General features: G+C 49.0%; 1 non-coding gene across 1 annotated transcript; it reads left to right on the forward strand.

Annotated features, from left to right (window-relative positions):
* Positions 1–18,407: 18,407 nt before the first annotated feature.
* On the forward strand, positions 18,408–18,481 carry Trnat-cgu (transfer RNA threonine (anticodon CGU)). Its single transcript has one exon. It is a non-coding gene; the product is annotated as a tRNA-Thr (tRNA).
* Positions 18,482–25,950: the final 7,469 nt, after the last annotated feature.

Below are 25,950 nucleotides of genomic sequence, written 5' to 3' on the forward strand. Positions count from 1 at the left end.
TTTGAATTGCGTTCGGTTGATACAAACTGGTGCATGTTCAGGAATAAAATACAACCACTATTCAACCTACACGTTCCCCGCAAAAACACAAGAACAAAGCACAGGTGTCCATGGTATAACCAGACATTATTTCGAATGGCGAAAAAAAAGAAAAGGAATTTCCGAAAAGCCAAATCATATGGTAAACTCGAACATTGGTACGAGCTTAGAGAAATCGTTTCCAAGTACAAGAAAGAAATAAAACAAGTAAAATGCAATTTCTTTACCAGCTCATTACCTTCAGTGTTAACAAATAATCCGAAGAAATTTTGAAGCATTGTTAATGAATAGGAACACTCTGACATATCCCTTTTCGATTCCCATTCAAATCAAATCCTTACGCGTGGCTGTGATAACGCTTTAAACCAAGCCTTTGGCACTACGTTTTCGGATGTTTCGGGCTCACCATATCCTGTTTATAACTGCTTCTTAAACTTTCCAATAAATGCGGTCATGATTGACTACACAGGTATTGTCGCCATCATTGAACGCCTAAAACTATCGTCATCTTGTAGCCCCGATAATACTACTACAAAGGATCTCAAGAATACTACAATATATAGTTCTGTCAAATTATCCAAAATCATTTAACGGGACTTGACCAGAAGACTGGAAAGTTGGTAACTTACTTTCATTTTCCAAGTCATACCGATGCAGGACAAATCAGGCTGAATTGAAGTTCTAAATGAAATGGTGGTTCCACTTCATAAGTCCGGAGGCAAGCACTCACATCCAATTATCGCCCCATATAATTACTAGTGTTTGCTGTAAAATCATGGAACATGTCATATATACTCAGCTAGTTAATTTTTCTGAGTCCTCGTCTTTATTTTCCCCCTCGCCACACGGGTTTAGAAAATTATATTCCTGTGAAACACAACTACTAATTCTGACTGATGATGTTCATTCTGTTCTTGATAGTGGTTCTGAAGTAGACTGTGTGTACTTAGGTTTTTGTAAGGCATTCCATAAAGTTCCGCACAACTTGCTTCTTCTAAAACTAATTAGACTTAACATTAACCTGAATGTTCTTACATGGACTAAATCTTTCTTAAACGATCGCTCACATTTGTACATGCCAATGGCTATAACTCTTCTTCAATTCCAAAAACTTCTTCAGTACCCTAAGGATCAGTCCTCGGTCCCTTACTCTTTTTGTTTATATAATGATTTTACAAGCAACTTAACCTCCATCGTAAAACTTTTTGCCGATGATTGTGCTGTTTACCGAGAGATTAAAAACGCTAATGACACCGTGTTACTCCAAGCAGATCTGGACGCGGTTTCCGACTAATGCTCCCAATAGAAAATGACACTAAACACTAAGAAATGTAAACTAATGCACTTCTCACGTTTAAAATTACTGGCCATTCTTTCGACACCCTTAATGACACGCTATTATAAACAGTAACATCGTACAAATGCTGGGGTGTCTTACTCACTTCCGGTCTTTCTTGCAACAGTCACGTCACCCGCGTAATCGTCAACGCCAAACCAATTCTTAACGTATGCTTGCCGTAAGACCACTTAATTCCGTCGGGTGCGGGTAACCCTGGAGGTGCTGTCGAACAAGTTAAGCCGTGCGAAGGCAGTGCGCAATAGACGTGAAGCTGCCGTCGCTAAAGCAGACGACAAGGCCGTACCACCAACGCCGCCACCGGAGACAAGGCACTTCCGCGCGGGGAACGCTGGTTAAATTCGCTACGCCATGTACCGTGTGCTCCGTGATTACAATCCTCCGCGCCCTCCCCCCCGCCGCCGCCTCCGCCGCGTTGGGAGCTTGTTGTCCCGCATGCCACGAAAGAACGGTTGGCTGGTAGAGGTAGAAAGTTTTGCTTTAAAATATCGTGGGGCTGTCGGCTAAATATAACGATGGGTGGAGTGGAAGGTGCAGTTTTTAAAGCTGTGGAATGTGTTTGCGGCGTGTTGTGTCGAGTACCTTACATTGAATTATACAACATGCTTCTCTTAAGACAAACTCCAAGGGACCGGGAACATTTGTTCGTATTATCACAAATTTGTGGACGTTACAAGAGAGCAAAAGTGTTCGTCTTAACCATGGAGTTCGTTCTAACCTGAGTCTACTGTCGTGTGAATTAGGCGTGATGTTGTCCACATCTGCTACTCAGAGGCCTCGAAGAGCTAGTGATTAGGTGGGGGTGTGGCGCATGTTGGTGGCCTCTCCACAATCTAGCTAAGGGAGCTTCGGTGAATCGGTTGCGTGAATCAGTAGAATTATTACGTGGTTTGTTCTTTCTTTGGCACATTCTGGCTGCCATAACTGGCGTCGCAGCTGTCTTGCATATGGTTTTACGCCCTCATGTAAAACTTGGGGTCATGTATATCGTGCGGAGTGCGTGTTCAGCGGCATTATGGTCTGCAATTTTGTTTCCGAAAATGTCGCTGTGTCCAGGTGCAGGACAAACTATTACTGTAAGGGATTTACTACTGGTCAGCACTATCACTTTAATAAGGTAATTTATTAGGGTGTTTTATTACATTTCGCCTATTTAAGGCCAGAAAATACTTAATTAATATGTAAAAATAATTGTTTTTGTGTTATAATTTCTGTTAGATCTTGAACAGTAGTTCAAACTGCATTATCCTCTGCTGTAAAACCACTCGTAAATCTGTTCAAGGTTTTTGTGCTATTAAAATCCGGGCCATGCACAGCATATGCTACCGCGGATTTCGACTTAGAGGCATCAGTGTAGAATGCAGTGCATGGGTATTTGTTAGTACAAAACATGTTGTAAGTCCTCTTGGCGCGTTTCGCTTCCCGATTTCGCGGAAAGATGTATTGTGAGTGGCGACGCGGGTCAGTGAGTTCCCGAGACGCAACGAAGGCACTCGAATGCATACAACTAACTTATTATCAATGCAAGGCGCCTCAAGGAGCATCCGAACTACCAGCTGCCGCGTGCCGCACACACTCTCTCAGACTCCCGTCGGCTTAGGCGCTAACTTCTGACGTAGCTGACAGGTGTAGCTAGCAGTCGGTGTGCTGGTTCACAGTATAGCAGCCAACAGGAGACAACTCCCAAGGGGCAACAAAGCCTGTAATGCTAGCTTTGTAAGTGGTGTAAGACCAGCCCGTGTTCCTGGGTTAGCACTTTCACACGCAAAAAAGCCATATAAATTGATCGACGATTTAAAATAAATTAAAGCCCGATATGCACTTCACAATTACCTTACAAGGATTATTGGGCAGGGATGTTGACTTCACAGTATACATCAAATCCGTATATAGCATTGATGTTCCAAGCTCCACTGATCAGCCTCGGCGTACAAGCTTTGAGTGGGGCCTGTTCCGAAAGATGCAGTCGCAAGGCGAAGCCCCAGGTGTAAGACTGCATCCAACATTTTGAAAGCCGTCTTCGAAGCTGAGCGGTATACAACGCCCCCTAGTCCATTAATGATATCACTAAAATATTAAAAAAAAACAAAGGGCGTGTTTTATCGGCCACATATTATTGGTGCGAGAGGAATTTGAGTACGTTCGTAGTCATTAAAGATTTCATTTTGAATAGTTTTATGTGAGAGATAAATGTGAGCTTTTCATCAAGCACTATACGCAAAAGTTTGCCCTTTTCTGACCAGAATTACTACCCCAGGAAAAGTTATGCCAGGGCCCGGACGGATTCAACGCCTTTGGGTAATGCAACACAAAAATACGTTTAAACCCGTTTTTTTTTTTTCAGCCCAGACAGCAAGCTTTTAACACCAAGCTGAAACTGGCGAGCGCTCACAAATCGACAAATTTAACAATTTAGAAGATATTTCGACGCCGCCCCCGTCCACGTACATAGAATGGGAAATTGGTAGCTTTACGAATTGAGTTTATCTTGATTAAACAGCGCGCAGTTTAAATCCCGCCTGCAGGCACTCCGTTGTCATGGACGGGAACTGAAAGTGCTGTACTTACCTTAAAAAGAAATCTTCTCTCGCGCAAGTAAGTTCAAAGTGTGTTTAACATGTTACCCGATATGACAAAAGATTTGAGGTGACTAAGAATGCGGTAGCGCCACGCAGTGTCGTATGCTCTTGAGAGATCAAAAAATGCCACAACACCATATTATTTCTGCGCGAAGGCATCCCTGATGTATTTATTATCTCATATCAACAAGTTGGTCCCTTGTGGATCTCCTGGCCCTGAAGCCTGTCTGGCTTCTCCAGGGAAGACCATTGTACTGTAAGCTGTATACAAGCTTCTTGTTTGTCATCTTCTCGAGAAGCTTGCACAGGCAGCTTGTCAGTGGGATGGTACGATAACTGCCGGGAGAAGATGTGTCCTTCCCCTCCTTCAAAAACGCTACTACCATGGCCTCCATCCAAGATCTGGGAAGGTGCCCCGAAAGCCATATTCTATTGAATAAGTGGAGGAGTGTTTCAACAGTGTCGGCGAGTAAGTATTGTACCAGAGATGTATGAACCATCGTAAGTCCGAAAGGCGGCTCCGAAGACCGCAAGCGTTCCATTGAAACACAGTGGCCTTGCTGCGTATTTCCACAGTTTTTGGTGCCGAGGAAGTTCTCATAGCCCCTATCGTCATTGTGGGAGGAGAGGCACTACAAGGTGTCCGTGATGCTGTCTGCGCATGAGCTGAAGGCCTAAATGCGCTCACCACAGCCCTCAGCTCATGAAGTTGAAACTTAGAGAGAAACTCTCAAAACTCACGAAATCAAGACGGGTTTCATTCGTTGTTGTCACGTAGACACTTTTTTTCGGAAGCATGTTATGTATTGCATGAAAGTGTTTTAGTAAGGTATAGAACTGTACACGTGTTCAAAGCGTTTCGGTTGTGCGTCGGCCTGGTTATCTAGCATTTCGCCTGTTTTGCTAACAATTAAGGGGCAAGCTTTCTGTTTGTTGTCGCGGATGCGACACAAAACGGGAGCCAAGCAGCCGGTCACCCGTTCGCTGCGCTGATCAGTCCAACTTCCACGAGGGCGAGAAGCAAACTATGCCCGCGCGTGTCCGTGCGAGCCGCCTCTTTAATAGCATCAACACACTACCCCATCGCCAAGATGCGAAGGTCCAAAGTTAAAAGTTTATTTCAAGAATACAATTATGAGTGAGTACATAATGTATATATGCAAGAAGCAGGTATACAATGTAGGTATAATGTAGGTATACAATGTGCGATTACATAACGTAGATATAAAAGAGGTAGGTATACAAGCCAGGCCCAGCAGGTATACATGGTAGGTGTAATGTAGGTATACAAGGTCCAACACGAGGAATGCAGTAGGCAGCTGGCGGTCGTAATAAATGTGACCACGCAGGATAGACGGAAATACGCAGCGCTATGACGGGCACGAAAATGCAGCAGCCAAAGACAAGAGAACGCCTATAGAACTGTCACCAGCGTGAATACACAGAGTCCGCCCTCAGGATTGAGAATTCCAAGATATAGGAAACAGGCACAATGTTCTCCCGAATATCAGGCAGGATTATCTCGACCGACAAGACGTTCGAGATATCGAGCACAGTGGCGTTTTTCGCGCTAGGCGATGACTTTCAGTTCAACTCGGACGCCGCGGACATCCACAGCATAGTGCTCATAGATATATATCCGTCTGCTGGCTTACGTTTTAGGCTACGTAATAGGCGCAAGGGGCAGTCACACTCACAGTGGTGGCCTCAGAGCCCAAGGTACGAAGAAACGCTCCACCAAGACAGACAGACAGACAGACAGACAGACAGACAGACAGACAGACAGACAGACAGACAGACAGACAGACAGACAGACAGACAGACAGACAAATAACTTTTATTTTTGGTCCTGAGGAACTACGTTGGGATTGTAGTTGCGGGCCATTCCCACGTACGGACAGGAAGGCCGTGGCCGTCCGCCCATTCGCAGGCCCTCTGGACGGCCAGGAGTTGGACATAGAAGTCGCCGCTTTTGAGGGCTTCCTCCCAATCCTCTTTGTACTTAAACATGGCGTTGCGTATTGCAGGGCACTGCCAGAGCATGTGATCTAATGAGCAATACGCCTCTCCGCAGTCCGGATAGTACGGTTTAGTCATTTTGCGCCCAACATTGACCAAGAGAAGGTGAACAGATAGCTTTTTCAGTTAATTATGTCTTGAACGCCGCAATTTCCGAGTGCGTCTGAGATGGCGACGATCCGAGACGTGATCGCTGCTGCAATGTAATCACCATGCTCCCTGAAAGTCGTATTACCACAACTGACCACCCGTTTTGTCTATAGGACATGAGCGTATTTACAGTGATCGGCTACCACCTACAAGTTGCTTCCTCGCACTACACCTTCGGATCTTGGCGGCGGGGTGAGTGTGTTGATAAAACATTACACCATCTTCCCGTAGGGGAACCCTGAGTAGTATGCGAAGCAGCCATGGGGTCGATTCAAGTGCCCATTAGTTTTCAGTTCGTCGTTTCCGTTAGGCTGAGGTACGTAGCTACCGTTATATTTACCGTTTGGTTTCCATGGTAACTACCGAACTTTTCACTTACCGGAACTACGAAATGGTAAATTGCGTTGACCCCATGGCTTCTTCGCATACACTCAGGGTTCCCCTACGGGAAGATGGTGTAATTTTATTGGAGGGGCGGGGGTTGGAGTGGAGAGGCATTAAAGAGAGAGAAAGAAAGACGTTGTACGTGGTAGGAGTTTGTCTTTATTTAGGTATTATCATCATCATGTTCAACGTAGGTGACGTCGACCTGTGGTCGACGTTCCACTTTGATTATGACCGCCTTATGGTCTGTGAAATGTAAAGTCAAGCGCTGTTGTAGTGGATGAACCCTAAAGTTGCTGAAGATGAGGTCGATGCACGTTCCCCGGATGTTTGTGGGCTGCTTGTGATCCCGGCCCGACGACGATGAAACGTTGAAGGCGCGTGAAGCGTGCTCGTCTCGTGCCGGCCCAGGAAGACACCGGCAGCACTGTCGCTCCTGGAGCCATTAAAGGAGTACTCACACCAAATTTTGACGCCTAAAAAATGATATTGTTACGAGGGAAACGGAAGAAACGAAACTTGCAGAGGAGACGACGAGAAACGAACTGACCGGCCGCGAGTGGTAAAGAGGAGAAAGACGTTGGTGCTGCGCGCTACTCGCTCTGTGCTCACCGCTCCCCGCCTGCGGATTCCCTGCGCACTGGCCGCCCCATCTTTAATAAAGCCCATCTCATTCCCTACGACCGTGTCAATTGGTGGAGGTGCGGGGTATCGACACCCCCTGGAAACAACCGACGACTCTTGACGGAGCAGGCGGATTGCTGGGCTACCCTCCAGACAGACCGGCATGCCGAACACCCGAGCTACTGACGCCGCTGCACGATCAAGGGTGAGCATCTGGCCCTACCCGAGGGAACCGCGCAAGTTTTTGGGGGCTCCTGATGAGGACGTGGAAGATTGGCTGAAACATTATGAAAGGGTCAGCAAGTACAACCACTGGGACCCGGCGTCACAGCTCGCCAACGTGCCCTTCTCTCTTGATAAAACCGCCCTTGTTTGGTTCGAAAACAACGAGGAAAAGTTGACTACGTGGGATAACTTTGTTACCGAGATTAAGAAGTCTTTCGGGGATTCAGGCGCTAAAAAGAAAAAGGCTGAGCAAACTCTCGCGCGACGAGCCCAGGTTCCTGGAGAAACCTGCACAACGTACATCGAAGAAGTGCTCCAGCTGTGCCGCTTGGTTAACCGTAGCATGTCTGATGAGGACCAGGTGGGGCACCTGCTCAAAGGAATTGCTGAGGACGCGTACAACTTTTTAATAACGAAGGAAGACCTTGTGACTGCACAGGACGTGATTCGCCACTGCAGGGCGTTTGAGGCACTGAAGATGCGGCGAATTGCTCCCAAGTTCGGTCGTCTAGCAAACGTCACCACCGTAGCGAGTGTGGACTTCAATTCGAACCCTTCCGAAGATATCGCGTCACTGGTTCGCAGAATTATCAGAGAAGAGCTCGGCCAGCAAAGCGTCTGCCGCGACTCGCCCTGCCATCATCGTCCCGCGCCAGTCCGCCCCGTCTACCATCAGTGTGCATTGCAAGAGTCACCAGAAGAGCCTCCGATGCCCTGGTGTGAGGACAGTTCGAGGTTTCGGTCAACCACTTTTCGGAATGAACGCTCTGGAGCCCGGGCTAATCGGTCCCCGTTTCGGAGGTTTGCATCGTCCAATAGTGACCCTCCGCGCCGACCTCCTGATGATCACAGGCGACCCTACCAAGGATATGTTGCGCCCCGACCGCCTCCTGTTTGTTATAACTGCGACCTCCCCGGTCATATATCCCGATTTTGTCCCTATCGCCTACGGCAGCCTCAAGGAAACTTCGCGAGACCACCTACGGCAATGCGCAACAACCCGCCTTACGACACGACTATACCGACTTCCACTTTCTACCGGTCCAGCCAGTCAAGCAACATGCGTCATGACTCGCCCGCGTCCGACCGCAGCTTCTCTCCTCCACGTACGCACCAAGCCCGATCACCCTCGCCGCGGGGTAGGCGAGGATCGCCGACGCTGGGAAACTAGCTTCTGCGACCCACGGGGGTGAGGTCGCGAGACGGTCGCTTTCACCAATTCCCCCACCTGTGATAATGTCAAAAAACAAAGTGATCGTTAGTGTGAATGGTGTAGAAACGTTAGCTTTAGTGGACACTGGTGCCGCAGTTTCGGTTATGAGTCTTTCTTTCAAGAATCGTCTTGGACACAAAGTTATGTTTGCGTGTGATCGCAATGTTCATTTCCGCGGTGTCGGGGGCGAGCATCTGCGCGCTATCGGCGTTTGTTCCACGACAGTTACGCTTGGTGAAGAGGCATTCCGAACGGAGTTTATTGTGCTGGCGCAAGCTACCCATGATGTTATTTTGGGTATAGATTTCCTACGCGACAGCGGAGCTACGCTCGACTGTGGTACTGGCGAGATTTCTTTCCGGAGTGAAATTCTGAAATTCTGCCCACACCAATTGACGATCCCGGCGAGACCAGCGCAGGTGTGCTTTCAGTTGCTGAAGACACCCTGTTACCAGCTATGGCAGCTTCGTTTATTCCGGTGAATTCTGCTAGTTTTCGTTCGAAAAGCTGCACTATTTTAATTGAAGGCGATGCGAACAACATGGTCAAGAAAAATATTTTGGTGCCCCGAGCTCTGGTCGAGGCCACAGACGGACGTAGTCATGTGTGGACGATAAATGCATCCAGTGAGCCAGTAGTCCTTCCCTGTGGATTCAAGATAGCCAGCTTCGACGAACAAGTCAACGTCGCCATTCAAGCGGTGAATCACAACCCCGACCATACCACGACAGAAAAACCTGACTATACCGCCGCCTTTAAGCGCATGATCAACAACTCCCTTTCGTCCGTCGAACAGTGCGAACTACTGAAAACGCTCGCTCCTTATGCCTCGACTTTCGACTTTGCCCAGGGCGATCATTCCTTTTCCGTTCCTGCCTCCCGGCTACAGCATCGAATCAACACCGGTGATGCGACCCCTATACGCCAGAAGCCATATCGAGTGTCGCCTTCCGAACGAAAAATAATCAATGACCAGGCGCAAGAGATGCTAAGCAAAGGGGTGATCCGCGAGTCCTCAAGCCCTTGGGCCGCACCCGTGATCTTGGTCAAGAAAAAAGATAACTCATGGCGATTTTGTGTCGACTATCGTCGTCTCAATGCTGTCACCAAAAAGGACGTATATCCCCTACCGCGCATCGATGACGCTATCGACTGCCTTCATTCCGCTTCATATTTCTCCTCTCTCGATCTCAGGTCAGGATATTGGCAAATTCCGGTGCACCCATCCGACAAGGAAAAAACAGTCTTCGTGACACCAGACGGCCTATTCGAATTCAACGTCATGCCTTTTGGGCTTTGCAATGCGCCTGCGACGTTTGAAAGGTTTATGGACACCATTTTGCGCGGCCTTAAATGGGAGATATATATGTGCTATTTGGACGACATCATAATATATGGCACGACGTTTAGCGAGCATAACCAACGCCTTGGAATTGTTCTCGACAGGATTAAAAAAGCAGGGTTGGTTTTGAATTCAAAGAAGTGTCATTTCGCAGAACGTCAAGCAATCGTGCTCGGGTTTCTCGTCGACAAGGACGGTATTCGGCCCGACCCGCAAAAGATCTCAGCAGTTCGAGGCTTCGTCACACCACGTTCGTTAAAAGACCTCAGAAGTTTTTTGGGCCTTTGTTCCTATTTTCGACGTTTTATTAAGGATTTCGCCCAACTTTCTCACCCCCTGAATTGCCTGCTACAGAAAGACACCCCTTTTGTGCGGACGCCAGAATGTGAAGCCGCCTTTCAGCAACTAAAGTTTTTACTTACTTCGAGCCCAGTTCTTCGCCACTTCAACCCAGCTGCTCCTACCGAACTTCACACCGACACCAGTGGAGTCGGCGTTGGTGCTGTACTCGTCCAGCTCAATAGCGGCGCGCAGCACGTCATCGCTTATGCCAGCCGAACGTTAACGAAAGCCGAACGTAACTACACCGTTACTGAACTTGAGTGTCTCGCTGTGATCTTCGCCGTTCAAAAGTTTCGTCCATACCTGTATGGGCGTCACTTCTCCATCATCACGGACCACCACTCACTATGCTGGCTCGTTGGCCTGCGGGACCCATCTGGTCGGCTCGCTCGCTGGGCATTGCGCTTACAAGAGTACGATTTCTCTGTGTCGTACAAGAGCGGACGCCGACACACTGACGCAGACTGCTTGTCACGCCTTCCTGTCCCGGCGCCTCCGTGTGACGATGATCACTTTGATGACTGTCTGGCATCTCTGTCGACTGCAATTCCCACCGCCTCCAACTTGAAGGAAGAACAACTGAAGGATAGTTCTTTAAAAACCATGTTTGATGCAGCGCAGCGAGCGCAGCCATCGTGCCCGTTTGTCGTGCGCGACGGCTTGTTGTTCAAGAGGAACTATTCAGTGGATGGCGCCCGCTTCCTTTTGGTTGTTCCAGCTAGCCTTCGCGCCGCCATTTTGCATGCTACGCACGACGACCCCACAGCTGGTCACCTTGGCTTTGTGCGCACGCTACATCGGCTCAAACAGAATTTTTACTGGCCAGGAATGCGGCGACTTGCGAAGCAATACGTTGCCGGCTGCCTGCAATGCCAGCGTCATAAACGCCCTGGGAGCCCTTCGCCGGGACCTCTGCATCCTGTGACTCCACCTACGTCACCATTTGAACAAGTCGGAATAGATCTTCTTGGATCTCTACCGAAGTCTTCGACAGGTCACCGGTAGATTATCGTGTGCGTCGATTACTTGACACGATACGTCGAGACGGCCTCTCTCGTTGCAGCTACAGCTGAGGACGTCTCAGCCTTCCTTCTGCATTCTGTTATCCTTCGTCATGGCGCTCCGCGCGTTATCATCAGTGACCGCGGGCGACAGTTTACGGCAGACGTTTTAGAAGAACTATTGAGACTTTGTGGCTCTGTCTCTCGCCATAGCACCGCATACCATCCGCAAACTAATGGTCTGACGGAGCGCACAAACCGCACGCTGACCAATATGCTATCAATGTATGTTGCGTCCGACCAGAAGAATTGGGACACTGTGCTGCCATTCGTTACGTACGCCTAGAATACCGCCAAACACGAAATTACTGGCTATGCTCCATTTTTCCTACTCTATGTCCGTGCTCCACGTACATTTCTCGACAGTATCTTGCCCTTCTCCCCACATCACCACCTTTCACTTGCCCAAACTTTGTGCCGTGCTGAAGAGGCGCGCCGGCTCTCCCGTATTCGTACTCTGAGCTCGCAAGCTCGTACCAAGGCTCGCTACGATGACCGACATCCTCCCGTCGCTTTCACTCTGGGCGAACAAGTTTGGTTATGGACTCCGGTGCGCAAGAAAGGACTGCACCAAAAATTCCTCTCCACTTACTCCGGACCGTTCGTGGTGCTCTCCCGCTTCAACGATGTCAACTATGTCGTCGCCAAAGTCACGTCTAATGGTCGCCGCTCGAGCAGGACACAGGTCGTGCATGTAGCTCGCCTGAAACGCTGTCACTCTCGCACCCCTTAACTCGCTCGGCGAGCTTCGTCTTCCCCGGGGGAAAATGTTACGAGGGAAACGGAAGAAACGAAACTTGCAGAGAAGACGACGAGAAACGAACTGACCGGCCGCGAGTGGTAAAGAGGAGAAAGACGTTGGTGCTGCGCGCTACTCGCTCTGTGCTCACCGCTCCCCGCCTGCGGATTCCCTGCTCACTGGCCGCCCCATCTTTAATAAAGCCCATCTCATTCCCTACGACCGTGTCAAAATAATTGGCTTCAGTAGGTTGTACAGACACCTCACAGAAATTTTTGCAGCGATCCGAGGCCGGAATCACATCTAAAATCGATTTTGATTGTCCCTGCCGTGAGCTTCCACAAATCGGCAGCATTAGCGAAATCGCTCTCGGCGCGACGAAACATTGGCCGGCGTGTCTAGCCGGTTCAGGGTGACGTCATATAGTCGTTTTCGGGACCGGAAACGATATCCTGCGCTGCTGCTGTCAGTGGTATTCGTTTGGGCAGGAGACGTGGGTGTACCCCTGTGAGCAATGCTTTTAAACTTTGCGCACTTTGCGTGTTCGACGTCTTTGCTCTTCAGTTCGTGGCCGCCGCATGGTGTTCCCTTGCACTGGTGCCGAAAACTGCGCGGTGCGCGATGTCGACGCGCACCGCGGCGACGCGGCGGTGCTATGGCAAGCTCGCGGAATGCGAAGTACTGGTCGTGTAAGCCTGTCCGAGCAAATCGACGATGACGCCAAGATGCATTATTTTCCACGCGACGACATGCAGCGCTAAACGTGGACTGAGTTCGTGCGCGGCGGCGACCGCAAGAACTGTCGCCCAAGCCAGCGGGCTCAGCGTTGCTCGGGTCAGCTTGGGTGTTGGGAACTTTAGGCTTAGTATCGTGGCGAATATTTGATCGCCGGTATCTGTACAACTGCGAATGACCATCCCTTACACAACTTTTCACCACACTATCATCCCCTCTTTCACATATGGAGCTTTATTTTGGCGATAATTGCTGTTTCAGCGATCGGTGACCAAGACATCTGCCGTGGCCTGTTTTGATTCTAGCGCGCAGGTGGCGCCATCTTTCGGCCGCTCGCCGCACCGCGGTGCCGGTAGTGCTGGGTCGGAGCGCCGAACCTCCGCTGTCGGTCAGCGTAGGCTTACCATCGCGGCAAATATCTGAATGCCGCTTTTGAATTCAGCGCTGATAACAGCCCGTAGCACAATTTTTCACCACACTAACATCTACTTTCTCGCATGTGGAACTTTTACGCAATCAGATTGATTAGAAGAGTGGCGACAAGCTGTTGCTATCACGGTCTGCGCCGGTTCGAGCCGCAGTGATATTAAAAAATGGACGAGGGCGGAGAGATCGCCGGCCTAATCGCCTGGCCAAATAAAGTTGTTCTGTCTGTCTGCCTGTCGGGTGGCAGCTACTCATCCGAGTCTAACGATTCAGAGGACATGTCGACTGCGCGGGCGAGTGCGGACCATGTGAAATCGCAGCAGACGATGCGGCGAACGTCCCTGACGTCACGGGTGATACCGTGACGTAAGACTGGCCCGCTTGCAGGCTGGCCTTCAAACGTCCATTTTTCCATCGCGGCGACCGATTTTGAAACTGGTTGCAATAAACGTGCTATAATTAATTCTCTAATGGCGGCTGAAGGCTTTCGGTTCGATTTTCGTAATTACTGGGCCAATAGGTATTCTTTACAGCATAAAAACTGAAAGCGAGAAATTTAGTGTCAGTACTCCTTTAAAGGGTAAGACACCACCGGGCGTTCAGCAAGCCGAGCATGCGCTTGGGGGTGTGGACGCCGCACGGCGGAGGGAGAGACATAGCCCCGACCATGAGATGCTTCGCTTTTAATTAAAGAGGCGGCTCGCACGGGCACGGGGGACGGGCATGGCTCGCTCCTCGCGCTCGGGGCAGTTGACCTTGATCAGCGCAGGGAATGGGCGACCGGAAGTGCGGCTCCCTTTCTAAGTCGCTTTTCGGGAAATCCTGTCCCCGCTAAACCCGGAAGACTGAGGCCACAAGCAGACGTGACCTCATGCGGCGCAGACGTCGAGGACGCCAGGCCTGGGATCCCCTGGAAGCAACCCGATTCTGCGGTCCTCGCCATCGAACGCTGTCAACCGCTTGTGCTCGTGCCGAGGCCATGTGCACCGGTCGCCTGCCTTCGCACCGCTTGCCATGAAGGAGCTACGCCGCCACCGTGGCATTGTGATTGAGGCCGTCACAAGGGGTGTGGCTGCTATTCAATCACAGCTGCAGGTCTGCTGACACTGACCGGCCAGATCCGCTCGCACCCGCGCGCCGTCAATATCAAGTACGACGAAACGAAGTCCCTCGACAAGTGCGTCCGGGAGATTATCAGCTTGGGCGAATTAGAAGCCGACGTCTTCGCCAGTGACAAAAAAAATTCCCCCGCATTTCCCCGAGGGGGAGAATGTGAAAGTGCGAATGCACGGTTGTCGGCCCGCTTGCGGCGCTTGCGCTCGGCCCCCGCAGCCCACCGCCTCGCCGCCTTCTCTTCCATCTCTTCCATCGGGTTTGTAGTATCACGTGTACACCACGCAGTTATCAAGCCGCTATAACGCCGCTGAGTCGCCAACGCACGCCGCTGACGACGTAGTTTGAATGCGTTAAAGATATAAGGCGCGTCACTAACACTGATATCACTGTCGCGTCCGTGGCTTGGTCCCGTACAACTACCAACTGAACGCTTTCTTCAGTTGGTAGTTGTACGGGACCAAGCCACGGACGCGACAGTGATATCAGTGTTAGTGACGCGCCTTATAGTTTTGTGAACTGGGCAAAGTGCCTAGGATTTTGGCATGGGGAATGGTCATCAACACCGCCAGCCTTCGCTAATATTAGTTGGGTCACCACTCCAGTGAAGTACTTGGGCGTTGAACTGGAATATTACAGGGATAGTGAACCATACTGGCGTAGCCAGACACAGGCGTTGAGGGAGAAGGCCGAGAAATGGAAGGGGGCAAGGTTGTCAATTTTTGCAAGGGCCACGGCGTGTAACTTATTCTTTGTAGCGAAGATTTGGTATATCATGCAGGTACTGCATTGTTCGCGAATCAACGTCCAAAGGCTTCACCGGGTATTTGCGGTGTTCGTTTGGGGCTCAACATGGGAGAGGTGCAGCAGAACAAACCTGTTTCGGAGAGTCCGAGATGGTGGCTTGGGGCTGGCGCACCTTTATGTGCGACAGCTGGTAAACCGGTTTTTGTTTTGGCGAGATGTTCGTGACCCGTTCTTGTAGAGTGTCATGCAAGTACGGCTGGCGCGTGCTATGCCGGAATATGTAGTATCAACATGGTGCATGCCAGGTGGCGTGTATGGGTATTTGAAGGAAATAGTTATGACGGCCCGTTTTCTATTTGCACGTTTTTCTGGAGAGTACCTGTCATCTGTGACACGCAAAAAACTGTATAAGGACATTTGCGATGTTGTTTTCCCCGTCCCTATGTATAGGTATAATTACCGTGCTGGGCCAGGCCAAAATGTGCTAAAGCGCGTCAAAAGAATGGAGGTTCACTCGGGTGTGAAAACCTTTTTCTTCAAATTACACACAGGCACCTTGTCTGTTGGAACATGGATGCAGGATAGAGGGATATCTGTGCCATGGGGAACTCAGTGTTCAATTTGTAAACAACCAGAAACGATAGAGCACGTTTTTCTGCATTGTTGGGCTGCGGTATTTTTGTGGGATGTCCTCCAGAGGACCCTTCATAAAGATTTCCCGCTGAGCCCCCATGGCATACGCTATCTAGCGGTCGAAAACGAGGAGGGGGCGCCCTTGGACCTCGTTATGTTGGTGGCCTTGCATAGCATATGGCGCTCGCGCATGGCCTGGCTCCACGGTGATGTGGACGCCCGACCTACGCGGCAATGTTTTCGTGATTCTATATCCCAGTACGTAGAAGTCCAGAAGCGCAAGGCATACACTCCTGAGTGGCTGTCAAGGATAGAACCCTTGACTATGCTTAGGGAATTTTAGAGAGACATCAGCCTTCATATAGGTTGGTGGCTTGTCGCTCGAGTTGCTCATGTGAATAAGTTTGTTTTGTGTTTCTGTGTTGTGTCGAAGACCGGCATTAAAGAAAAAAAAAGCGTCCGTGGCTTGGTCGGTAGAGCGTCGCGCTGCGGCCGCAAAGTCCTCGGATCGAAACCTGGCGCCGGATGCTGTTTCTTTTTTAAATATAGAGGAGCACTGCGGACGCCGCCGCCGCCGGCGGTGGATGGTTTGGGGTCGCTTATAAAGTGCATTCGCACTTAAAAGGAAATCGAAATCCGCTCGCAGGTATACCTCGCCAGACCCTCCAGGGTTCCTGCGTTTGCCGCTTCTTGGAATCCAAGAGCGGCGTTGCGCTGCTGAGCACGAGGTCGCGGGTTCGATTCCTGGCCGCGGCGACCGCTTTTCTGATGGAGGCAAAAAGCAAAAACGCCCGTGTCTACATTTCGGCACACGTTAAAGATCCCCAGGTGGTCAAAACTAATCCGGAGCCCTCCACTACGGCGCGCCGTATCGCCTTCGTTGCGTCGGCGCGTTAAACCCTACAATCAATCAATCCAAGAGCGCTAAGCCATTACTACACCGCCATCCGGCACGGAAAGAGTACACCGTCCTCCGGTGTCAGCAAGGTAACCGCGAAGGCTGAAAAGGTGGCGAACGAGCACACTGGGTGTAAGCAGTTCGTTTCCGACTCCGCCCATCCTGGCCTGGCGCGGAATTCTGATTTTGTCCGTTTTAAAAATGCCCATTCACGTCCGTTTTAGTTGTGACGTAGGTACACTTGCGAGACGCCTGGCCAATGACGTGCGCAGGAACCGACGCCTCGCCTTGCTTGTGCTGCGTCTCGCCTGATCGTCTGCTTTGACCCAATCACGGCTCGCTCGAAACGGACACTTTGAAGCAGACATGAAGTTGACAAAACTGAGAATTCCACCCCGGACCTCTCTGATTACCAGTACCAGAACTACAGCCAAGAGAGAGAGAGAGAGAGAGAGAGAGAGAGAGTCAACTTGTACTGAGCCCTTTAAAGAAGGTGTGTGCGCGCAGGCACCAGATGGGGTGGTTCCCTAGTCACTGGACCCATATGTGTCCAGCAGCTGCGCCTGGCCACCAGTCCGTACTGAGTGGCGAGGGCGGGCTGGACAGCAAGGTCTCCCATCGCTCGAGGGGGCTGGGGATAGGGGTGGGCGGAAGGGAAGTTGGGGGGGGGGGGGGAGGTCTTGAGTTTTGTGCGCTCCCCTATGATGTGCACTAGAGTGCCTCTCGTCTCCTTGCGCCCAAGGCCCATGGGTACTTGGACAGAGGATTCATTCAAATCACTGACGGATCAAAAACACCGTTTGCTACAACACACGTTACACAAACTAAAACAGGGAAAAAAATCTGCGTCTTTTAAACGCCAAGCTGTATACGGCTAGGGCTCCGCGTCTTGAATAACCCTGCGCGTGCTTTCTTTGTCCGCTTTTCAATCCCCTGCGAGGCTGATTTCCTCTAGAACCTCAAAGCTAGCTGCAGCGGTCTACGCCGGAGCACAGTCACGAGGCAATGCGTCTCTTTCAAGTGCGATCGGCGTTTCATGGCGCGAGACGCTTCCATGAGTGCGTTTGTTCGTTTGTTTGCGTGCTTGCTTGCTTTCTGCCGAAGAAGACGTCTGCCGAAACGGCGTCAGCGACAATGGCGCCGCACCGTTGGCGTTGTCGTCGACGCTAATTTTCACACTGGTACGGTCCGCGTGCTGCGGTAAGGGTCGTCGTTGTTCCACCTTCAACTCCAGTAGCAGAAGAAAAAAATCTACTGTCACTCCAAATTCGTACCTTCGCTCGAAATTCTGTTCCAACTCAGCATCACTGGTCATCCACCTTACGGGAGTGGAATGGATTGTGAATTTTTTCTCTTGTTCCCTTTATTCTGGTGCAGGCGCGAAGATGGGGACAGGGCTCGCTGCAATTTCAAAAGGGTAAATGAAATGCCATCATGGTAACACGGTACAAACGAGCAAGCTGGGTATAAACTCATCTTGAACACACGAAGAAGTTAGTTGCGCTTACAACTTTGTCCCCGCTTAGGCTATTACTGAACTTATTCTTTTACTCTTCCCCCAAGCACGATACACTTTACTACCAGTGCAGAAAAAATAGCCACTGCATTTTTCGCCTACCACAAATTCCCGTAAAAACAGGCAGATATGGAAAAAACAATTACGCTCTCCAAATGTGGTAAAAGCGAATGGACAATAACTAGCAAGCATTTGTGTTTTTATTTTTTTTTTTAAGAATGCTTTGAGCGCTTAATATGCTGCGGTAAATAGTCAGTGCCTGTCCGCCGCTATAGCTCAGTACGGCAGAGCACTGGTCTCGTAAACCAGGGGTCGTGAGTTCGATTCTCACTGGCGGCAGTTCTTTTTTTTTTTTTATCGAAACGTCTGTTTCCTTCCTGGTCATATTTTGTTTACGTAATTTCCGTCACCAAAGCCCGCAGTACAATTGCTCTACCAATGACTCACTACAAGGCCTGGTAATGGAGAACAACTATTCTTTTTTGAAATGGCCAATGAATTTGTGATGAGATTCTGTGGTCGTCTCAGTAGCTAGAACACGCAATAAAGGCCCACGAATTTACCGATTTACTAGCTGACTTCTGAATCAATCGCGCCAGTTCTTACTGGTCGCCGAGAAATCGCAAAACAGCTGACCGACCGACCGACCCCGGCATATTCTTTCTGAACAAAAAAATAAGATACAATATTAACACAGCATAATGATTAGTTTACATCCAGGTACGCCATAAAGGCAAAGCACAAGCCAAGGTTATAAACGACAAACACGATCTCAGATCCACATTGCCGTTTTGAGACTGCCCAAATATACCAACTGAGGGTAGCATGAATTAGCATGTTAAAAAACTGCGAAGACATCTGGGGCGGTATTCTCGTAACTGTCCCTTTTGAAAACGTCCCTTTTGCGTCCCTTTCATCGTGACGTACTACTTCCGGTTAAGCAGTGGGCATTTGATTTAAATACCGTAACTGTTCTTGCAAACGCATTTTAAGGAACTGAAACCGTATCAGAGTATCTTTTATGTGTTTATTGTTCCGCGAGCGAACCAAGAATAAGGCGAAGAAAAATCGTCTGCACCAAATCGTCTGCTCCGAGTAGCCACGGCTCATAGCCACCTGCCCTTCAGGAGAGGAATTAACCAACCTTCTGGGCGGGTGAGGAGCATCGCTAGGCGGATGTGACGTCACGTTTTCTCGCAGCGTTCCCGCGCGGTATGTTTACATTTTTCCGAGTGCTGCCTACACGGCGTACGTGCCGTAGCGATTCAAGTAGTCGCGTTCGACTTATGCGGTCGACGCAAGAATTCATAAACTGGCGATGGTTGTCGCCCTGTCAGTCGTCGTTCAACAGCTCCAGCGTCTTCTGGCACTACAGCTTTGCAGTTATCTGTGGGCGTTCAACTGTCCACCATCGGCCGACCAGGTGAGTGTTTTTTGGCGGGTTTGCAATCAGTTCGCATATCTCCTACTGCAAAGCTTGCTTTCTGCTCGCGGCAGTTATATTAGCGACGTTTACGAAATTCTTAACGGCGCGTTCTCCCCGTCTTGCATTATTGTCGCTGTTTATGCTGCTCGTTCGCGTCTGTCGGCGGTCGCGAGCTGTTGACGGTTTGTTGCACGGCGCGGAAACTCGCTCGCATTGCAAACCCGTCTCGCCCATGACGTTTCATTGTCTCTTTAATGTGGCGTCATTAACATCACTTGTTTTCCTCGACGCTTTTTCTAGACAACGTGCCTTGTGCTAACCGATCTTAATATTGTAACGAAAATGAACTTGCAGTACGATCTGTTGGTGAAGTTAGGAGCGTGACAGGTCCCTGTTGGCAAGGTTTTCGTGTGTGCGTGTGGTTCGTGAGGGCGTTGTAACACGCTACTTTAGCCTGTTGCACTCGTTGCTGCATCCAGCACTTTTGCTGTCAGGAGTGCCTGCCAAGGAATGCTTACGTCGTTATGTGTTTTCATCTCATCAATCGGCGTTCAATAACCGATGGAAATTCAGCGGGAACGACCCGGATAACGCAGGGCGGGCAAGAGCACTGCTTGTGTGGTCTTCGCTTTCGTTTGCCCTTTTTTTAGTCATCCTAGATTGTTTATTTACTGCTGCCTCAACGGTGCTTCATTCCTCATGTTCCATTTATTTCTCTTGCAGCATCTCCTGACTGCAATCACGGTGCCCCTAGCCTGCCTGCAGCACTCATCCTGCCATTCTAGTGGGAACTGCCATTCTAGTGCAGGCCACTTGTCACAACCAAACGGGTTCCCGACTTTTCCTGGCTTCTATTTGATGGTATACTTTAGATCCACCAGTGCGTTCTCACTCCGTGTACATTTCAAGCGAGGGTTTACAGTAACATGGTAGTTGATAGCCATGAAGACAGCAGCGTGTGTACTAAAAATCAAGTTTAGTTATTTATGCCAATGTCAAAAAACCAACCTGGTCTATGCATCCATTCCAGCCTGACATTTTCAAATACAAGTCTTTCAGTAGCTAGTGAAACAATGAAGAGGCAGGGATAGCTCATGCACTGCTTAATTACTACCTTCATTTTTTTACTGTTGAAAATTTATGGATGATGCTATATGTACCACCTAGTGAAGTCCCACCAGAAATTGTTATATGCACTACCGATATAGCACAATCTATGAGGTGGGCTGGCGTGACCTTCGTGCAAACAGCACCGTACGTGGTTTCCGTCACGACAAAGTTTGCACTGTAGTCTTGGGCGTGTAATGGGTTATGGCTGACCGCAGGGCTGTTTACAGTGCTTTCCAGCTTCCAGTGGAGGCAGGAACATAAATTACGTCGTCGGCCAGGGCACAGTACATGGTGTTAGTCAACACCATAGATATACCGTGCCTCGGATGGCCGCGTCATATATATATATATTTTTTAATTTTACTTTTGAGTTTTGTGTAAGCAAGGATGTATCTAGTGCCCCTATGCTGTCTATCCTTGGTTTTTGTAAACACTAAGTAATATCGCACGGTAGCTTTATTCATCGTAATGAGATTTCTCAAGTGCCAGATTGCTCAGATCTCACATGGTTTCCTATGGCTGCAGGGATGTACAATGTCTTGGGTTCGATTCTTGGCTGCCGGGGCTGCATTGAATTTATAAAGCCAAAAAAAACAACCTTCTGTACACAATGTCTTGGTTTACGCTAAAGATCCTTGATTGAGAGGTCTACCACACTGCCCTGTGCCTCATAGTGCGAAGTGACCTCAGTTTACTCGATTATGATGCAATTACTTAATGCCTTCTCATGTAAACTCTTGAGTGCAAACGGGAGAAGGTGCACCTACCTCGCCTTGAGCTGTTAGACTAAGTTGCCTTTTTCGCACGACATCTAAGCTGTGTGAGAAAGCCATACAGGGCTAAGAATGTTGTAAGAAATGCCTCTTACGTGAGGCAGCTCATACATAATGTTTAAAAAAAGCGTGTCACATTATTTTGCCGTAAGCTCTTTAAACGTTTACACCCCTCCTACCGCCCTGCTTTTATTGTTAATAAAGGCACTTTGCATATGTAGACACAGGAAAATGAAGCAGAAAGACATAGATATTTTTTTCAGCTGCACAGTGTCGCAGGCTATGCACCTGACGCAATGCTGTTTGTTCAACACGGTTTGCACTGTGCTTTGAAACAGTTTGTTACCAAGGTCCAAAGATTCACTTGGCTATTTCATGTCAGGAATGATACAAAGGGATCATCTGTGGAAGCAATGCCCATCTTATTCTTGTCCTTTTGTAATTTATGAGAGCTGCTGCAGCCAAGCATTCTATGGTATATTTATGAACTAGAAAATACATGGAAAAGGCAGTCTCTAAGCTGGAGGGAAACTATCGAGTAGCATATGCATTTAGTTTAAATAGTGGCGTGTTGCCCAACTGCTGGGCAACCGCATTAAGTTTATGCGGTGCTTGTGATTTGCTCAAGTATGTGAACTAGTCTTAGGCATTTACGTGTTGATAAAAGAATTCCGTGCTATCTTCATTCATTCACTGCAACTCGTTTGTGCTCATGGGGAGCATTCGGAATATGACCCTTAGCATGATAAAAATCAGAATACGCTTTACTCAGTTGGACTCAAGATATACCTGATCAGGACACGTCTACTCCTGAATGCTTAGATACCTGATCACATAAAAATTGGCCAACTTAACAAGCTGCAGGAAAAGAAGCAGCCCCATTCCTTCACCATAAAATAAAAAGAAGACAAGAAGAAACTATTTTACATTTGCAAAAGGTCCAGGCGAGGCTGTTGTTTCTTACGCTTTCAAGAATACATTAATACTGTTGTTGTTTTACAATATAAAGTGAATTTTCCTTACACTACTTAATCGACTTCAGTTGTTTTCCTTTCTGGGTGACCTATGAGACCAAAGGTGCAATGTAATTAACAGTATGGTCATGTTGGTTGTAAACATGATAGAAAAGGAGCACAAAAATATGCATGGCAAAACTCAGGACTTTTGTTGTGTTGTTTTTCATTTATAGTTAATTTTGTTTTGTCCTATGGCACAATGCAATTCTCGAAACCAGCTTTCCTCAGAAACCTATTGAGCACAATTTTTCATACTAGGCAACATTACATGCAATGGCTGCACAGCACTTTCTGCCTGAATATAAATGTGGCTAAAAAATGTCTTAGTTATTTTGAAGCAGGCAGTTTTCATTGCCAGTCAGACAAAATGGGGCCAGATGCCATCTGTGCAAAACCGCATGTGACCGCACCATGGGAGGAGGAGGACAAACATTTTATTGAGCCTTTAAAGGCCCCTTAGGGGACGTGGTGACCGGCGTACCGGTGTCCGCAGCAGCCCTCGCCGTCACCACCCGCTGGGTAGACAGGTCGAAGCTGCCCAGTGCCTCAGCCCAGTGCCCACCGTCTGCTAAAAGGGGATAGGGGTTGTGGGGACAGTTCCAAAGAAGATGGTCCAGTGTTTCCACTGCTCCACAGGCCGTGCAGTTGGTGGAGGGGTAGACGGAAGGATAAATACGGTGCAGGTGGTAGCGACACGGGAGGATATGGGTTTGCACCAGTTCTTGCAGCCGTTCTTCCCTGTTGGATAAATCCGGGTGTGCGGGGGGGAGCTGGCGGCGTGAGAGGCGGTAATGTGCCGTAATGTCTTGGAAGGTCAAGAGACTGTCCCAAGCTGATAGGGCTCCGTGAAAGGGTTCGAGGCTAGGGCCTGCTTGGACGGTATGCTCTCGAGCGGCCCTATGTGCTGCCTCATTTCCCCCCACGCCCATGTGGGCCGGAGTCTCCAGATCAGCTTTATTTGTATGGTAGGAGGATTTTTGAGGAGAATTTTGAGTGCCAGGGGCGAGATCATGCCTCTGGCGTAATTTCGAATGGCCGTTTTCGAATCCGAGATGATAGTGATAGGGGGCGGCCTATGTGTAAGGGCTAGCACGATAGGTGACCGGTAAAAAGTGCAAAGGCTCATGGGTACGTTGTCTGCTCCAGCCACTTTCGGTTCGAGATCTCGCCTGGCCTCCCGTACGCCGGCGGCTTTCACGCGCGTGTGTGCGTGTTGTTTATTTGTCACAGAGTGCTAACCTTTCAGAGAAGCCCCTAGTAGAATTCATTGTTGTTACACATTGAATGTGCGATGCATGAGCGTTTTTTTTTTTTTTTTTCAATGGAAACAGATAAACAACAAGCACAAGCGCGCGTGAAAGCCGTCGGCATATGGGAGGCCAGGAGAGCTCTCGAACCGGAAGTAACAGAACTCCGCGGGAGCTGACAATGCACCCATGAGCATTTGCACTTTTTACCGATCATCTATTGCCGCCTCTTCCGCCTCAGCGGTCAGTTGGTGCGGTCTGTTAGGGATTTAAGAGGAGGAGTGTTGGGATGGTTGATTACTACTGCGACATCGTATGCATCCTGCCATCGATAGCAAGCTGCGTCCACGTAAACCGTAGTGGGGTGGATGGGGTATTTCTCTGTAAGTGCTTGTGCTCGTAGTTCCCTAGGCTGCTTGTTGAAAACAGGGTGATATTGCGCGGTAAAGGGTGGATAGTGAGGGAGCCATGAATGTCGGCTGGTACCGGGGGCCTGTCATCACAGAGGATAGGGGCTTTAAGGTTAAGAGTAACAAGGAGAGTGTGACCGGTGGGGGTGGATGAGAGCCTATTTAGCTGACCGATAAGGTGGGCTTCAATGAGTTCCTCCGCAGTATTGTAAATGCCGAGTTTCTCGAGCCTGGCAGTGGTAGTGCTCTGAGGGATTTGTAGCGCCGTTTTTTAGGTCTTTCGAATGCGGCAGTTGACTTTAGAGAGTTCGGTACGCGAGGGCAAGAGATACGGGAGGGAGTAAGTGAGAAGGCAGAGCCCAAATGCCTGTATCAGCCGGATACGCTCCGTTTCTTTGAGCCCCTTGTTGCGGGCAGCAATCCCGCGGATGAGGGCGATCGTCTGTTTCACCTGAGAATTCAGCTGTGCTAGGTACTTAATGTTTGTGAAATTGCGCTGTATGCAGAGCCCAAGTATTTTCAGGACTTCCACTTGGCGAACATCCCTACCATCAATGCGGACCTCAATGGTGGGTGTCTGGGCCGGGTTGCCGGTTGATTTGGCGGGGTGGATTAAAAGCTCAGATTTTTCAGGTGAGCATCCAAGCCCAACTTGCGCGGCGGCGGTAACTAAGTCAGCTCCCTGTTAGAGAACCTCCTCGATTTGAAAGTCGCTGCCTCTGGTGGTCCACAGCGTAATATTATCGGCGTATATGCTGTGGAGTAAGCGAGGGATCGCGGCGAGCTTACTGGGAAGGTGGATTAGGGCAATGTTAAATAGGAGTGGGGATAATACTGCACCTTGAGGCGTCCCAATGGTTGGGAAATGGATAGTGTCGGATTGTAGGTCACCGAGCTGAATAACAGCCGTGTGGTTCGAAAGGAAGTTATAGATATAGTTGTATGTGCGGCGACACGGAGTGAAAGTGGCAACGTTACACAAAATAGCCTGGTGTGATACACGATCAAACCTTTCTAAAGATCAAGTGCCAAAATGGCTCAATTATCTACCTTTGAAGGGGCAGCGATAATTCCGTGTTTTAATTGCAGGAGTACATCTTCGGTTTCCGCACCATGGGAAGTGTTGTCCAGTTTTTTGCAAATCGCTTGTTAGCCCTACGGGAACCGCAGCACGTGTAGTGACTGCCATAATCTTTGTCTCAGCCTTATAAATTGACGTGAACCTTTTTCCTCCTTACTTAAAACAGATTTCCTTTTTTGTTGTTTGATCCTGTTTACAGCAAGCCCTTTTTTGTAGAGAAAAGGAACTGCCACCTGAAGAAAACCACCTCTGCTTCAAAAATGCACTGATCAAGATTAGTATCATACTACAATGAGAACATATAAATGTTAAAATGTAAAAAATTAGCCATATACACAAATAACTAATGAAGTGTGCCGCTGCACAAATTGGTTTTCAATACATAAACAAAGGAGTGCTTCAAAGAGAAAGGACAAGAAAAAGGGCAGGGGTGTTTTCTGGTCTGCTTCACTACAGCCTAAAATGATGCTTTGGCTCTCGGTAAGATTAAGTACACTATTTATATGGTACTAGGAAGTGTCCAAGCAGCATTTCTGACTCGCCCCGTCTTTCTACGAGCATTACTGACAGTTTCTCTCATGTTGATCGAAGAAAGGAGTGAAGTGCGCTGAAAGCATCAAATCTGCATTCGCACCGTTCAGTTGCATGGTCTGGCTCATTAACAAGGAACCACACGACAAACAGACGTGCTCACACGTCAGCTCAGAGTTGCGTATCGAGAAATTCTGGGCGAGCTAGAGAAGCT

The sequence above is a fragment of the Haemaphysalis longicornis genome, unplaced genomic scaffold (assembly GCF_048455015.1).
Source record: "Haemaphysalis longicornis isolate Haplotype H1 unplaced genomic scaffold, Haemaphysalis longicornis Haplotype H1 scaffold_7, whole genome shotgun sequence".
Taxonomy (NCBI): Eukaryota; Metazoa; Arthropoda; class Arachnida; order Ixodida; family Ixodidae; genus Haemaphysalis; species Haemaphysalis longicornis.